This window comes from Ursus maritimus, unplaced genomic scaffold (genome assembly GCF_017311325.1).
Source record: "Ursus maritimus isolate PB19 unplaced genomic scaffold, ASM1731132v1 scaffold_35, whole genome shotgun sequence".
In the NCBI taxonomy this organism is placed as follows: Eukaryota; Metazoa; Chordata; class Mammalia; order Carnivora; family Ursidae; genus Ursus; species Ursus maritimus.
The window spans coordinates 11,862,647-11,878,311 of NW_024426119.1; the positions used below are offsets into that span (position 1 = coordinate 11,862,647).

General features: G+C 48.0%; 1 long non-coding RNA gene across 1 annotated transcript in view; it reads right to left on the reverse strand.

Annotated features, from left to right (window-relative positions):
- Positions 1 to 15,665, reverse strand: part of LOC121100218 — a 136,462-nt gene that overhangs the window by 52,016 nt on the left and 68,781 nt on the right. The gene's annotated exons all lie outside the window — the stretch shown is intronic.

Sequence of the window (15,665 nt, forward strand, 5' to 3'; positions counted from 1 at the left end):
CAGGAGAAGGTTCCCAGAAGAGTATAAGGTGAAGAAGTTTGCAGGAGGAAGGGGTCACCCAGACCTGGGGAATTTAGGGAAAGCTCGACTAGGGGGGTGCCCAGGTCTGATTTAATTCTTCATTCTCAGACGCAATGATTTGAGGGGATATTGGTGGTGGTGGGCATCAATAATCTGAAAATAAGCTCCTCATTTGGGGCCTCTAGAGCAGGGGCTGGCTAACTTCTATAAAGGGCGAGATAGTAAATATGGTCTTTCCTCTGCCTCCTCCTCCTTTTTACAATACTTGTAACATATAAAAACCATTCTTAGCTTCCAGGCCACACAGACACAGGCCAAGGGCTGGATTTGTAGTAGTTTGCCAGCCATGGTTCCAGAGAATTATCAGAAGCTTGATATTATTATGAGCAACAACAATAACTCAGCCCCTGGCTTAGTGTGCAAGCATTATTCTTGCCTAAATCGTCCTATGTCATTCACACAACCTCGTGAGCTAGGTACTATTATCACGGCTTTTGTAGGTGAGGAATTGAGGCTCAGAGTGGTAAAGTGATTTCTCAAGGGCACTCAGCTGGGGAGTGCAGAGGCTGGATTTGAATCCAGGGCTATGTAATTCAAGCAGCCACCCTCAGCCACAGTGCACACCCATCTAGGCCGGAGGGTAGGGCTGGGGTAGGGCTTTTCCCTCTCATGGCTCCAGGGAACAACCCTGTGACTAAGGACTGGAAAAAATGCAGGAAGAGTGGGCCAGGATGGAGAAGAGACGTCGATAAGCTGCACAGTCTGGCTTTCTGGGGGCTTCCCTGGACTCCCAGGGCCTTTCACATTTGGAAACCTTCATTTGACCAGCCCTGAAATGGATGTACAGTGGTGAGACCCGCTTCCCCGCCTCCCCACCCTCTCCTGCGCCACGAAGAGGGCTCTTTTCAGGCACTTTTAGTAGCTCCTGGGACATTATTTAAATGAGCGTCTGGATTTGTTCGTTCATTCAGTATACACATTAAGCCCATTCAGACAAAAATCTGATAGGTGAAAAAGGTAGCGGGTGATCNNCTCTTTCCTCAGAAAGAGTGAGGAAATAGCTACTAGCTCTGAGGGCACGCTGTACAAAATTTCTGTTTCATTATTTTCTTTGCTGTTGAGCAAATTCAGAGAGGAAATTAAAATGCAGACAAGAAAATAAATACGTTTGTTACTTCCTAGAATGAATTACTTTGTAATTTAAAAAAAACTACCTGGATAAATGAAAACACACACACTCACACCTTTCAGGCACAGCATGAAAGGAAGGGGTACTCTCTGGATTGTTTTCCCAGGGCAGGCCTCAGTAGGGACCGGCAGGCTCAGCCTGCTGCTGGTCAAGAGTAAACAGAGCGTGTGGGGTAATGTTGGCGACTTCTTAGCACAGAGTAAGGAACCTACAGATGTTGGTGATTGTTACTATGTCCATAAATCCACTCAGTTGGAATGAGCCAAAGTCGTGAACAGTTGCTGGGGTCTTCCTCCTCAGGCATGGTGCAAGCGGCTGTCTCGGGACCCCGAGTCCTGGGGCCAGAGGTGGAAACAGAGAACAGGGACAAGAGAAATGTCACCAAGCTCATATACTTGGGGGGGGAGAACAGATCAAGGAAGTTGTCACCCATCCACTGAGAGGCTGTTCCTGTCTCAGGTCAGACAAACCATCAGTTTGGTGGTTCCTTGGGGGAAGCCCAATTAGCCGTTCTCATAGAATATTTCACAGACCCTGGCGCAGTCCCTGAGACTCTCTGGGGTGATCTGAGAGGCCCAAACTATTTTCATAACAATACCGTGGCTGTGTTGTTATTTGCACTGCCCGTGCAAAGGCAAGGGTGGGCATGAAGTGGTTGCCCCCTAGCCTGTGGCACCAAGTGGAGACACAAGTCATTCTTTGCTGCTGGGCCCTCACTGGAAAAAAAAGAAAGAAAAAGCCAGCTACTGTAAGGAATGTCCTTGAGGAAGCAGTACAATTGTGAATTATATTACATCTCAGCCCTTGAGCAGACGTCTTTGTACCGTTCTGTGCGATGAAATGGGGGGGCACCCATAAAGCATGCCTGCTGCACCCCGAGGTGCCATGGGCCTCTCGAGGAAAAGCACTCAGGCACCTATTTGGCCACAGGTTAAACAAGCTGCTTTTTTGTGGAACACCATTTTTACTACACAGAATGGCCTACAAACTCTGGTTCTTTGCACTCGTATTTGGCAGACAATTTCCTGAAAATGGATGAAATGGATTTTCATTATTGGACAAAACAGAGCCACAGGAACTGAATTTATCCCCTTACCTAAAACAACTTAAAAAAAAAAAAAGCCAGACAAAATATAGGAAACAATAGTCTTCAGATTCCAGACAAGAGGCAGCTTAGGACAGTGACCCTTGGAGAAGGTCACAAATGAGGTGTTCCAGCTTGCTGTCTGGAGAGTTTCCAGGCCACAGTGTGGGGACGGCTCCCAGACGGAGCCAGCAGTCTCCCGGGGTGGAGAAAACAGAGTTGAAACTTCAGACCACGGGGCACAGGAGAGGAGAGGGCTGCCCAGGGAGAGCTCCAGAGAGCCGCTTAGCTTCTTCAGGTAAGCGCTGAGCTAGCCCGGAGACCCTGTGCGGATCCCCACCCTCATTAAAGGCATTTGAGGCAGGAGGGACTACAGGTAGAGGAGGTTTCAAGGGGCACTTGGGACTCCCTACAGGCACCCTGCACCTCTAACCTCTGAGGGCCCAAATTAACTGACAGGGCTGGGGCTCAGGAATGAGAGGGGAGAGGGTTTGCTGGGGATGGAGGCCTCTGCCTGCTCCTTACACCCCAAAGCTGTGTGTCCACGGAAGTGTTCTGGAAGTCACTCTGGGTCACCCTCACTTGGAGCCAGAGGGGCATGAATTGACCAGGAAGCTAACGGAGCTTCAGCTGTAGGGTCTGTCACAGGCAGGTTCCCAGAGGGCCTTGGCTGTGTGCGCCCATGTCACTTTTGTAAAGTTTATAGCACCATTAATTTATATTATTTTTCTTCAAAGGGACCCTAAATGATATAAGCTTCAGGGTTCACAAAGTCTAGATCCTCCGCTGCTAAGGATGTTTCCCACCTAGAATTCTGTCTAGGGACTCTGTGTAAACATACGTTTTCTGTAACACGAAACGTTCTATTGAAAAACCAGCTTGTTCTCTTTCATTCGTGTATTCAACAAATGGGCTCTGAGCGCCGGCCATGTGCCCGCCCTGGGCCCGCGCTCCGACGCCGGGCTGAGCAGGAGAGTCTGGTCCCTGTCTTTGTGGAGAAGGCAGGCTAACAGGGGAGAAGGGAGTGAAGTAATCACCCAAATAGGGATGGAAGTGAACAGATGTAAGTACAAGGCAGGAGTGGCGTGGGTGCCGTGAGCAGGGACATCAGGGCTTCTGGACTCTGCTGGAGGGTGATGTCAGGAGGGTTTCCCTGGAGAAGTGGTGTTTAAATGGAACTACAGACAAGAGCATGAGCTGGCCAGGTGAGGGGTGACTGCTGGGAGGAGGACCACCGTGTGGCACAGGCTGGGAGGGGTGAAGAGCCTCGTCCGTCTGAGGAGCCAAGGAGGGCTCGTGCAGATGCCGCCAGGACGTGGTGAGGGTGGAGGCTGAGGGGCCAAGCAGGGGTTGATCCTGCAGTCTGTTGCCAACTGGTATTAAGGATTTTGACTTCTCAAGTATTTCTTTTTAGAATAAACCCAGGGCCGGGACCAGACTGTGTGGGCAGGGTTTCAGCCCAAATCGTAGGCTCCTTTTACGACTCTTTGTAATTCTCCTCACATCAAAGTCAAAATTGCCTGCGTCTGGATGGCCTTTCTCTCCAGGCCAAATTACAGACACTGTTCTCGAAGGGACCAGTGGCAGCTCACTGCTTCCTCCCACAATATCAGTGTGTGGCCGAGGCCCAGCCTACAAGGGGAGTCGGAGGGAGCCAGGGATGGGGATGGGTGCGGGCTGACCAGCGGTGGCCACAGAGGTCATCTGAGTGACCGCTCCTCAGAGGAAGCTGCCGAGGGTCTGACCTTGCCGGGGGAATGCTGGCACTCAGAGTAAATTGCCCAGAAGCCTCACACTACGGTGTTGGCTGTGTGTGACTGTACCCCGCCACTCCCCCCCAGGTCACACCTGCCCTTAAGCCATTTCCTAGGTTCCCACAAAACCTCCATCAGCTTCCAGGGCCTGGATGGCTCACTCTCAGAGTCATCCCTTAGAGAAGTACATCTCGTGTGGTTCTGGGAGATCCGCCCGGGGAAGGACAGACGTGGGGGGTATAGTGAGATCCAGCACCTGGCAAGGGCCTGCCTTTGGTTCCAGGCACTGCGTTGCTGGGCATTCGTAGCCACGTCACCAGTTTAGTCCTTGCCTGCACCTGGTAGATGTCTGTGTCCCCCATAAACTGGGGACTCTCGGTCTGACTTCAGCTTTCATTCACCAGGTGTTGCATTCAGGAGTAACACGGGTCCTGTACCCAAATATAACCGAAGAGCAATTTAAATTGTTTCTGCCGTCTCTTGAAAAACATCTAAGAGGATCACAAAATGCATCACAATTTGTTGACAGCTGTGTGCCTACACTGTCTGCCCCCATCCTCTCGTCAGAGCAGGACGGCTGGGTCAACATCTCTTGTCACCCCTCCAAGTCCCCCCAGACTCTGGGGAACGTTCCTCTCATCATCGCCTCTCCCCCTGCCCCCCTTTCAGGATAGTTCTTTGCTTCTCCTACCAACAGTCAGTGTAGCTCTTCCTGTCCATTCAATTCTGCAGGCACCGCTCCCACCTCCTTTCAAAGGTCTCTGAGCCCAAAGCCACCCAATTAAGTTTTGTGAAGTTTCTGCTGTTTGGGAGGAGGGAGGAGGAGGAAAAGGCCTGGGTCTGGTAATGCTAGAATCCTTACCTGGCTGGCAGATCCACATACCCCCTGGAGTCTGGCTCTGGTGTCGTTGTTGCACCTGCAGGTCTAGTGACCGCAGGCAGGGAGGGGGCCGGGTGGCAGCAGGTGCAACCTTCCTGTCATCAAAGCACGCAGCCTGGCTGCACTTTACCAGAGACAACCGGCCCCACCTCTGTGAGGCCTCTGCTGAGAGTCAAGGGAGGTCAGTCAAGATAAAGAAAGGACAGAAAAATCCGGGTCATTGGTTCTTTTCCACTGGAGATGAGAAGAAACAACCAAAGTCCTTCCACGGCTGACACACAAGAGGGGGGCAGCCACTGATCCACATAGCTCCAATCCTGCTCTGATCGCCTGGTTTCCTCCCCATCTGATAACCCCTCGGCGTCAGTGGTTTATTGGGGCCATGGTTCAATTTCTTTCCTTCACCCTGCCCTGCTTAAAAATCCTGTTCGATCTCATCATCAATGTCTGCACATTAGGCTCATCGGGGAAACTTTCACATAAAGTGTCCCCCAATTACCAGACCAATTAAATAAAAATCTCTGGGGTATGGCTGGGGCATCAACACTTTTTAACAGCTCTGCCAAGGGGTTCTAAGAGAGATCCAGAGTGAGATCCCAGAAGTGGTTAGGATTGGGAGGCTCCTTATCACCCATCAGGCGTTCAGGCCCCCGGGCAACCTAGGAGCTGGGGACCCAGCCTCTGGGCAAGGGGGGGTGGGTGTGCCTTGCTCAGAGGGGGACTGGCTGTGGCACTGGTAGGAGCTATAGGGCCTCGCCACCCAGAAAGCAGCGTTGAAAGCCAGGAGAGTCTGGAAGCTTTCTCTCCCCCAGGCCTTTCTGCCCCTAGGCATCCCACTGCCTCCAGAAGGCCTGAGCAGTGAGAAGGAAACAAAGAGGCCTGACATCCAAACTGGCAAGGAAGAAGTAAAACTTCCACTATTTGCAGACGACAGGATACTGTACACAGAAAACCTGAAGGACTCCACGAAAAAAATATTAGAACTGATAAATGAATTCAGTAAGGTTGCAGGATACAAAATCAATCTACAGAAATCTGTTGCATCTCGATACACCAATAATGAGGTAGCAGAAAGAGAAATTAAGAAAACAAGCCCATTTAAAAGTGCACCAAAAATAATACAGTAGCTAGGAATAAACTTAACCAAGGAGGTGAAAGACTATAAATTGAAAACTATAAAGCACTGATGAAAGAAATTGAAGATGACATGAACACATGGAAAGACATTCCATGCTCATGGACTGGGATAACAAATGTTGTTAAAATGTCCATACTACCCGGGGTGCCTGGGTGGCTCAGTTGTTAAGCGTCTGCCTTCGGCTCAGGGCGTGATCCCAGAGTCCTGGGATCGAGCCCCATATCAGGCTCCTCTGCTGGGAGCCTGCTTCTTCCTCTCGCACTCCCCCTGCTTGTGTTCCCTCTCTCGCTGGCTGTCTCTCTCTCTGTCAAATAAATAAATAAAATCTAAAAAAAAAAAAAGAAATGCCCGTACTACCCAAAGCAATCTACAGATTTAATGCAATCACCATCAAAATACCAATAGCATTTTTCATAACACTAGAACAAATAATCCTAAAATTTATATGGACCCACAAAAGAGCCTGAATAGCCAAAGCAATCTTGAAAAAGAAGAACTGGAGGTATCACAATCCCAAATTTCAAGATATACTACAAAACTCTAGTAATCAAGACAGTACGGTACTCTCACAAAAATAGACACATAGGTCAGTGGAACAGAATACAGAGCCCAGAAATAAACCCACAATTATATGGTCAATTAATCTCTGACAAAGGAGGCAAGGACATGCAGTGGGAAAAAGCTTCAACAAATGGTGTTGGGAAAATTGGACAGCCACATGCAGAAGAATGAAACTGGACCACCTCCTTACACCATACACAAAAAATCAACTCAAAATGGATTGAAGACCTAAATGAGAGACCTGAAACCATAAAAATCCTAGAAGAGAGCACGGGCAGTAATTTCTCTGACTATAGCCATAGCAACATTTTCCCAGATATTCCCTAAGGCAAGGGAAACAAAAGCAGAAATAAACTATTGGGACTACACCAAAGTTAAAAGCTTTTGTGCAGCAAAAGAAACAATCAACAAAACTAAAAGGCAACCTACTGAATGGGAGAAGATATTTGCAAATGATATATCTGATAAGGGGTTAGTATCCAAAATGTATAAAGAACTTACACAACTCAATACCAAAAACCCAAGTAACCCAATTTAAAAATGAACAGAAAGACATAAACAGACATTTCTCTAAAAAGACATCCAGACGGCCAACAGACACATGAAAAGATGCTCAACATCACTCATCATCAGGGAAATACAAATCAAAACCACAATGAGATATCACCTCACACGTCAGAATGGCTAAATTCAAGACAAGAAATAATAAGTGTTGACGAGGACGTGAAGGAGGAACCCTTGTGCACTGTTGGTGGGAACGCAAACTGGTACAGCCACTGTGGAAAAGATAATGGAGGTTCTTCAAAAAATTAAAAATAGAAATACCATACGATGTAGTAATTTCAGTACTGAGTATTTACGCAAGAATATGAAAGTGCTAATTAGAAAAGATACCTGCACCCCTATGTTGTAACATCGTTTACAACAGCCAAATTATGGAAGCAGCCAAGTGTCCATCCATAGACGAATGGATAAAGATGTGGTGTACACACACACACACACACACACACACACACACACACACACTGGGATATTACTGAGAAAGAAGAATGAAAGCTTGCCATTTGCAACAACATAGATGGATCTAGAGGGTATAATGCTAAGTGAAATAAGTCCATCAGAGAAAGACAAATACCACATGATTTCACTCATATGTTGAATTTGAGAAACAAAACCAATGAACAAAGAAAAAAGAGATAAACAAAACAGACTCTGAAATATAGAGAACAAACTGGTGGGGTGGTGGGTAGGGGGATGGGTGAAATGGGTGAAGCGGATTAAGAGTACACTTATCAGGACGAGCACTGAGTAACCTATAGAGTTGTTGAATCACTGTATTGTACACCTGAAACTAATACAACACTGTATGTTAATTGTACCAGAATTAAAAAAAAACAAACAAAACCCAGAGAGCCTGAGGCTTAGCGTCACTCTATCTCCAACTTTCCCAGGGAGCATTTCTGCAGCTCTGAGCTGGGTTCCCAAACCCAAGGGAATTTTGGCAACTTATTAACCCCTATTAAATAGCCAGTCATTAATCTCAATTAACTTGATTGCTTAATTAAGCAGTGCAAAAAAAGAAAAAGAGGAAGCCCTCAAAATGAAAATTGCTCATGGCACGCAGACAGGCTGTGTGGTCTTCAGGAACCAGCATTAGTTGGGAGGTCTGAGTTCTGTTTGTCCATTTGCCAAGACCCAGAGACCCATGTCAGGCACAGGCGTTCGCATTGCTAAACCAGGAGTTGATGAATGGGCTGTTCCCATTACCAGGGCATTTGTTATGTATATGGACAATTTTCAGAGAACTGGACAAAAATAAAATACAAGTAAATAAATTCCAACTTAAAATCATACCAAAGAGTCTATCATTTCTCTTTGCTATGAATTGCATTTCAGACTGCCCTGTCATTAGTATTGCTTATGGACATTGATCAGAACCATCCAGCCGTACGATCATAACAGACACTCAATAGTTATTAAATAAACAAAAATGTTTCTAAGACCCTGAGCTGGGGTATCAGTGGTTTCCTTTGATTGTTGCTTGATAGTAATGCATGTTCACTGGGGCAGGTTTGAAAGATCCAGAAAAATTCAGGGAAGTCAACGTGAGGTCATCATTATGAACAGTTTAGTATATATATTTCTAGTTTTCTTTTTCTATGTACATATACACACTTTCAAGATAAAATCTCTGACATGGGGCAGTTGGCCAGGAAGACTCTGAGACCTCTGCGGTAGACTGTAGGTGGCCTGCCCAGATCCCCTAGACCACGGAAGGATGAAACCTCCAGCTGCTGTCAGTGTTGGATGCCGATGGCCCACAGTTGTATACTTCTGTGGACACTTGCCCTTGACCAAATGGGAGCCACCAACCCTGAAAATGCCTGGCTATACAGGGAGGTTCTGCCCTTCTCACTGTGGCAGCCTATTGCCAATGATTAACTGTTGCTGGAGCCCAACCCCCGCTCCCAGGCCCTGGGGTGGAATACCTTTGTGGTGTCTCCCACGTTCCAGAGCTGCTCTGAGGAGCAGGCTGAGGTTAGAGTTCATCTGAACCACCTCTGTGCTTAGATTCTTAGGTCTCATCCTACACTGTCTTACAGGTTTCTTTAGAGAACATTTCTACAGGAATTACTGGCACAGGCTGTTTCTAGAGAACCTGACCTCTGACAGTCCCTTTCAGCTCCAGCTCTCTAGGGCCAAAGCATGAGCCTAGAGCCTCACTACTCAAATTGTGGTCCGTGGACCTGCCCTTAGCATTATCTGGGATCTTGTTAGCACTGCTGCGTCTTGGGCTTCATGCAAGACCTGGTGAATCTGCATGTGTAATTTAACAAGCTCCCAGGGAGCTGTGTGCACACATTACAGTCCGAGAAGGCTGTCCTAGATTATTAGCACCGCGGAAGAGAAAGAGAGCTCTGAGGGGAGCACAGTGGGAAGGGTGATTCCTCTGTGCCTAACTTCCACTGGAGCTTGGGTGCTTGGATGAAGAGGGAAGACTGCGCTGGGAGTTATAAGTCTTTGAGCTGCATCCCTGCACACAGGGTGAAGGGTATCTTTTGGAGGAGACCAGAGACAGTGGAAACAGGTGAGAGTCTGACAAAAACTAAAGCTTTACCCTACCAGGGAGGGTGAGTGGTTCCTGCCTGGGGAGGGCCTGGGTGTGTCCTGTACAGTTTCTCATCTCTCCACTCCCACCAATTTACAGGAAGGCCTAGGGTGAGTCTTGCTTTCTGAGCTTTCTTCATAACATACAGAACATAAGACATCTGGACATGTTGATTTCTAAGACGTTCCACAGATTGCACCCTATATGGGTCTAAGACGAAAACAAAACTGGCCACTATAACTACAATTGCAAGCCCGAGGCAATGATGACAGAGACATTAATTGAGAGAGGCCATCATTAGGATAATGGGACCTACAGAGCAAAATTTAGGGCCTGTGAATAAATCCCATTTCACTGCATCAAAAGTTTTTTACAAAAGGAAGGAAGGAAGGAAGGAAGGAAGGAAGGAAGGAAGGAAGGAAGGAAGGGAGGAAGGGGAAGGGGGGAGGAAGGGAGGGAAGGGAGACGGGAGGGAGGGAGGGGGAAGAAGTGGGGAGGTGGGAAGGGAGGAGAATTCACAGAGTGGGTACTCTCTGGGAAGAACATGCAGGGATCAAGGGAAATAGTGGAGTGGGCAGCGATTCTCCCAGCTTGTGGGATCTAATGGCACAGACAGAATGGGCCTGATACCAAAGAAGCTTCCATGTCAAGTCACATTGCCTCCTGCACAGCAGTGTGCCTCCCAGAGCTTGCATGGAGTTTAGAGATCAGTGGCATACCCTGGAGCCACATCTATCTGGTCAAATTCCAGATGCTGAACAAATAGGGCTGTTTCTGCACAAACTTAGAGCTGGTGAGGCTGTCTTCATACACAGCCACACGCCTTCCTCTGGAATTTCCCTTCCTGGCCTCAGATGCCCAGGGCTGCTTATGCCACAATGGGGTGCCTGGTCAAGGCTAACCCCCTCTAGACATGGCCTGTGTTCCATAATCTTCCCAACTTTTAGGTTAGTTTCCTCTCTGTGACATCCAATCTGGGAGCCACTACTCGCAGGTGGCTATTTACATTTTAAATTTCGATGAATCAAAATTGAATAAAATAGGGTTCCGCAGTTACACTAGCCACATTCCCAGTGCTCAATAGACACGTGTGGCTAACGGACACCATATTGGACAGTGCAGATAAAGAACATTTCCATCATCACAAGAAAGTTCTCTTGGGTAAGACTGCTCTAAACTACTCCTGAGCGCACATACTTGGCAGTCGATCTGGCCAGTATGTGAGCATGTAGGAATGGGAAGTACTCAGAATGCTTTCCCTCTTCTCTCTCCACATGTCTCCTCCTTTGGCAAGTCTGCATCTCACTCTGCCTTCAGACACCATCTGCTGTTCTCTGAACATTCAGTCTCTGGGAATCTCTGCACCCCTCCCCTCCCAGCCCTTCACCACCACAGATAATCGAGGTGTCTACCATCTACCACTGCTGAAATCGCCAGCATGGTCTCAGATGGCTTTCAGAGTAGCTGAAAAATAATGCCTGTCTTGGTCTGTTTGGGTTGCGAAAACAAAGTACCACACACAACGTAGCTTATGAACAGCAGAAATTTCTCACAGTTCTGGAGGCTGGAAGTCCAATGTCAAAGTGCCAGCACGGTCTGGTCCTTGTGAGGCCCTTCTTCCAGGTTGCTGACTTTTGGTTGTGTCTTCACATGGTGGCAGGAAGGCAAGTGAGCTCTATGGGGCCCCTTTTATAAGGGCACCAATCCTATTCATGAGGGCTCCATCCTCATCACCTAATTACCTCCCAAAGGCCCCACCTCCAAATGCCATCACACTGGGGGTTAGGATTTCAACATATGAATTATGGGGGGACACAGACATTGTCCATTGTGATGGTTACTTCTAGTATTAACCGTAATAGTGTGATTCTTCAAAACGGCGAAGGTTTACACAATGTGGTGTCACCTCACGCCGGTCAGAATGGCCAAAATAAAAAACACAAGAAGTAACAAGTGTTGGTGAAACGTGGAGGAAAATGGAACCTTCATGCATTGCTGGTGAGAATGCAAACTGGTGCAGCCACCGTGGGAAGTAGTGTGGAAGTTCCTCAAAAAAATAAAAATAGAATTACCATATGATCCAGTAATTCCTATACTGGGTAGCTAGCATCAAAGAAAATGAAAATGCTACTTTGAAAAGATATATGTAAGGGCACCTGGGTGGCTCAGTCGGTGAGGCATCCGACTTGATTCTGGCTCAGGTCACCATCTCAGGGTTGTGAGATGGAGCCCTGTGTCGGACTCCATGCTGGATGTGGGGCCTCCTTAAGAGTCTCTCCCTCTCCCTCTGTCTCTCTGCCACCCCGTCTCTAAAAAGAAGAAAGAAGAAAGAAGAAGAAGAAGAAGAAAAGATATATACACCCCTATGATTATTGCAGTACTATTTACAATAGCCAAGATATTGAAGCAACTCAAGTGTCCAACCATAGATGAACAGATAAATAAAACGTGGCGTATATATAGAATAGAGTACCACTCAACCATACAACAAAGTAAGATCTTACCATTTGCAACAGCACAGATGGACCTAGAGGGTATAATGCTAAGTGAAATAAATCAGTCAGAGAAAGACAAATACCACATGATTTCACTCATATGTGGAATTTAAGAAACAAAACGAACAAAGAAAAAAAGAGATGAACAGAAAACCAGACTCTTAACTAAAGAAAACAAATGGATAGTTACCAGAGGGGAGGGGGATGGGGGATTGAGGAATAGAGAGGATGAGGACTTATCATCATGAGCACCAAGTAATGCATGGAATTGTTGAATCATTGCTATACACATGAAACTGATAAAACACTATATTAATTATACTTAAAAAATAAGAACAAAGTTTAAAACAGCTCCGGGCACAAGGTCCCGCAAACCTTTTCCTGCTTTGTGCATCCAAACCTTGGTAGGAGGCCTCCAAGCCTCGGCGTGCTAGGACCACAGGGCAAGTTTTCAGTTCCCTGTGATTCACCTGCCAATGGTGTGTGTCTTTTAGGCCATGTCCAATCCCCCCAGGGGCAATTGTTGTGGTAGGAGTGTTCAATGACCCCAGCTCTTGTACTTGAGGGAAATAAGTGTATTCAACATAATGTGAGCTTAGGCTCAATGACTGCTCCCTCCTGGATGGACGCCTCATGAGACACTCCATGAAATATAGATTATTCATACTATTTTTTTATTCAGAGGTACTTGCCCTCGAGTTTCTTGTTCTGGTTTTGTTTTAATGCATTAAGATCCTTTCATGGTTCTCCCTTGCTTGAGATGTGCTGGGGAGAACCTGGTACAGGAGTTCCACAGAACTAGACAGCCTCACCTGAATCACTGCTTTGCCAATGCCACCCATGAGCTGTAGACACGCTCTGTCACCTCTCTGAACTTACTATTTCACCTGACAAATGAGTGCAGAAACACCTGCCCCAACACAGTGGTACAAATGCAGGGAGGTAATGCTCGGGATATTGACACAGGGAGGTCATGCTCGGGATATTGACACAGGGAGGTAATGCACGGGCAACCCGCATGGCCTCTGATCCAGGGCAGGAACTCTGCAAATGCAAGCCTCCCTCCTCTTACTCCCCTCCTGTCCAGCTCCAGGCAACAGCCCTTTGCACTTCAACCAAAATTCACAATTTTGAGTTATTTTCTTCTTCCAAAGGCTTTGAATGTAGGAGCTTGCCATTTCTTCATTACTCACTGATACTTGGAAAGTCGAGGCGCTTCTCATCTGTGGGTCTCTTTCCCAACTCTGCCAACTCCTCTGCAAACTAGCAACCCTTTAGTTTGCAGGGAAGTTTTGTAATTCACAAGTCGGGGTGGGTACTTCCCACCCTGGGAATCGGCTGAGGGATGCTCTTCTCTGGGGGGGTTATCAAAATTGCTGAATCGTGATTCTTTTTGCCAAAGCCCCTTCTATAGGATGTGGAGCAGATGGCAGGGTGGCAGACGCTGTCCTAGCTGGAGACATGTGCCCATAAAACAGGGGCTCTGATGACTATAACAGTATGATGTGCCCAAGTCTCAAAAGAAGGGACACTCCATGCAGACTGACAAGCTGGTTACGAGCACCCCCACCCCCGGTGGTGCCTGTGGCAGCTCCACATAATGGAACCCTTGTTCATCAATCAAGGTGTCAATCCAGATAGCCAGTGACGAAGGGATGGGGCCACAGGTGGACGGGAGGGTAATGGAGCTCCAGCAGCCTTCTCCCATGCGTGGTTAACGCATGAGGCGAGATTCAATCACCTCCCGACACAGCAGTGAGAAGCAGGAGAGTAGCTAACGATGCACCAAATTTCCATCCTGAAGACCACCAGAGTCAGGCTGTGGCTGAACCGTGACCCTGGACTGGCTCCCAAGCATCCAGCTGCAGCCAGAGAGGATTTCCTGGGCACTCGCTTAAGCAAGCCCACGCTCTTCTCTCAAGCAGAAAGAGATGGCTGCAGGCTTCTGCCTTGTGCCCCTGAGTGAGGGCATTGGGGTATCATTTTCCTTCCCACCCAACTTTGGAAAAGACAGGCATGGGGAGGGAAGTCAGTACAAGGGACCAGGCCAGGACAAGAACAGGACTGACAGGGGCACTGTTGAAGGCCAAAGTTGGGGACTGGAATCGAGAGAGGGAGCAGCCATGTCAGAGAGAGCCGTGTTTCACCTAGAAATAACTGTGTTACCCAGAGCAGGCTGAAGTGGCTGCCTTCGAACAGGGGGGTTGCCTTGGCCCTGCCTGGTGGTTGTCCATCCATAGCTCCTGGTCCACATGGGGCCCCGCTAGCAAGTCCCCTCCAGCCCTGGAGACCTCGACACCCACCTGAGGGTTCGGTTTGCAGTTCTGTGCCCACAGGGCAGGTGGGAGTCTGAGAGTGACACAGAAAGAAAGGCCCATATGCTTAGGGTTCTCTGATTTGTTCTGTGAGATCAGAGCTAGGAGTGCTTGGCAGAGCTGGAGGGAACCCCTGTTCATGGGCAGGAAACGGTGTGCGCAAAATCTCAGTGGCGAGGAAAAGCATCACATATGTGGGAGTTGAGTGCAGTTTAGCAAGGCCGGGGTGTGTTGAATAGGCGTGTCAAAGTTCACGTGTCTCAGACGAAGTCCTTGTCACTACCTTCCCCACATCTGTTCCAGTGCTCAGTCCTCCACTCGCGGATGAATAAAGGGACCCCATCCTTCCAGTAACTCAAGCCAAACCCTTTAACGTCATCTCCACACCTCTCAAATCCACGTGCAAGCTCTCAGCAAGCCTTGTTTCTCCTCCTTCAAGCACTTAGCCATCGATGTTTTGTTTTGTTTTTTTAGAGTTTATTTATTTATTTAACAGAGATAGAGATAGCCAGCGAGAGAGGGAACACAAGCAGGGGGAGTGGGAGAGGAAGAAGCAGGCTCATAGCAGAGGAGCCTGATGTGGGGCTCGATCCCATAACGCCGGGATCACGCCCTGAGCTGAAGGCAGACGCTTAACGACTGCGCCACCCAGGCGCCCCGCCATCGATGTTTAAATCACCACGCACTGCCCTCGGGTTGGGCTACTTGCTTCCCATGGGATGCATTCCAACCCGTCCCCCGAACTGCATCCCAAATATCTTGCAGAACATCACTCCCCTTTTAAAATCCCCCCCCCCCCCAGAAGTTCTCCACACCCCACAGGACAAAGTAAAACCTCCTTTTTATGGCTTATAATGCCTTTTGTGATAGCACCTCTTCTTACTTTCCAGGCTCCCCCTTCACAATGCTGCCCCCACCTCTGGCCCCCATATGCACATACCATCCAGCCCATTCATTTATTCGTTTTATCAGTAACTCATTTATCAAATACGTATTGAGTGTTTACTATGGGCCGGACCCTGTTCCAGGTACTGTCAATACAGCAATGAACGAAATAAATTAACTGCCCCCACAAAGCTCACGTGCTACAGTGGGGGGGGGTAGGGCGCAGGAGACAAA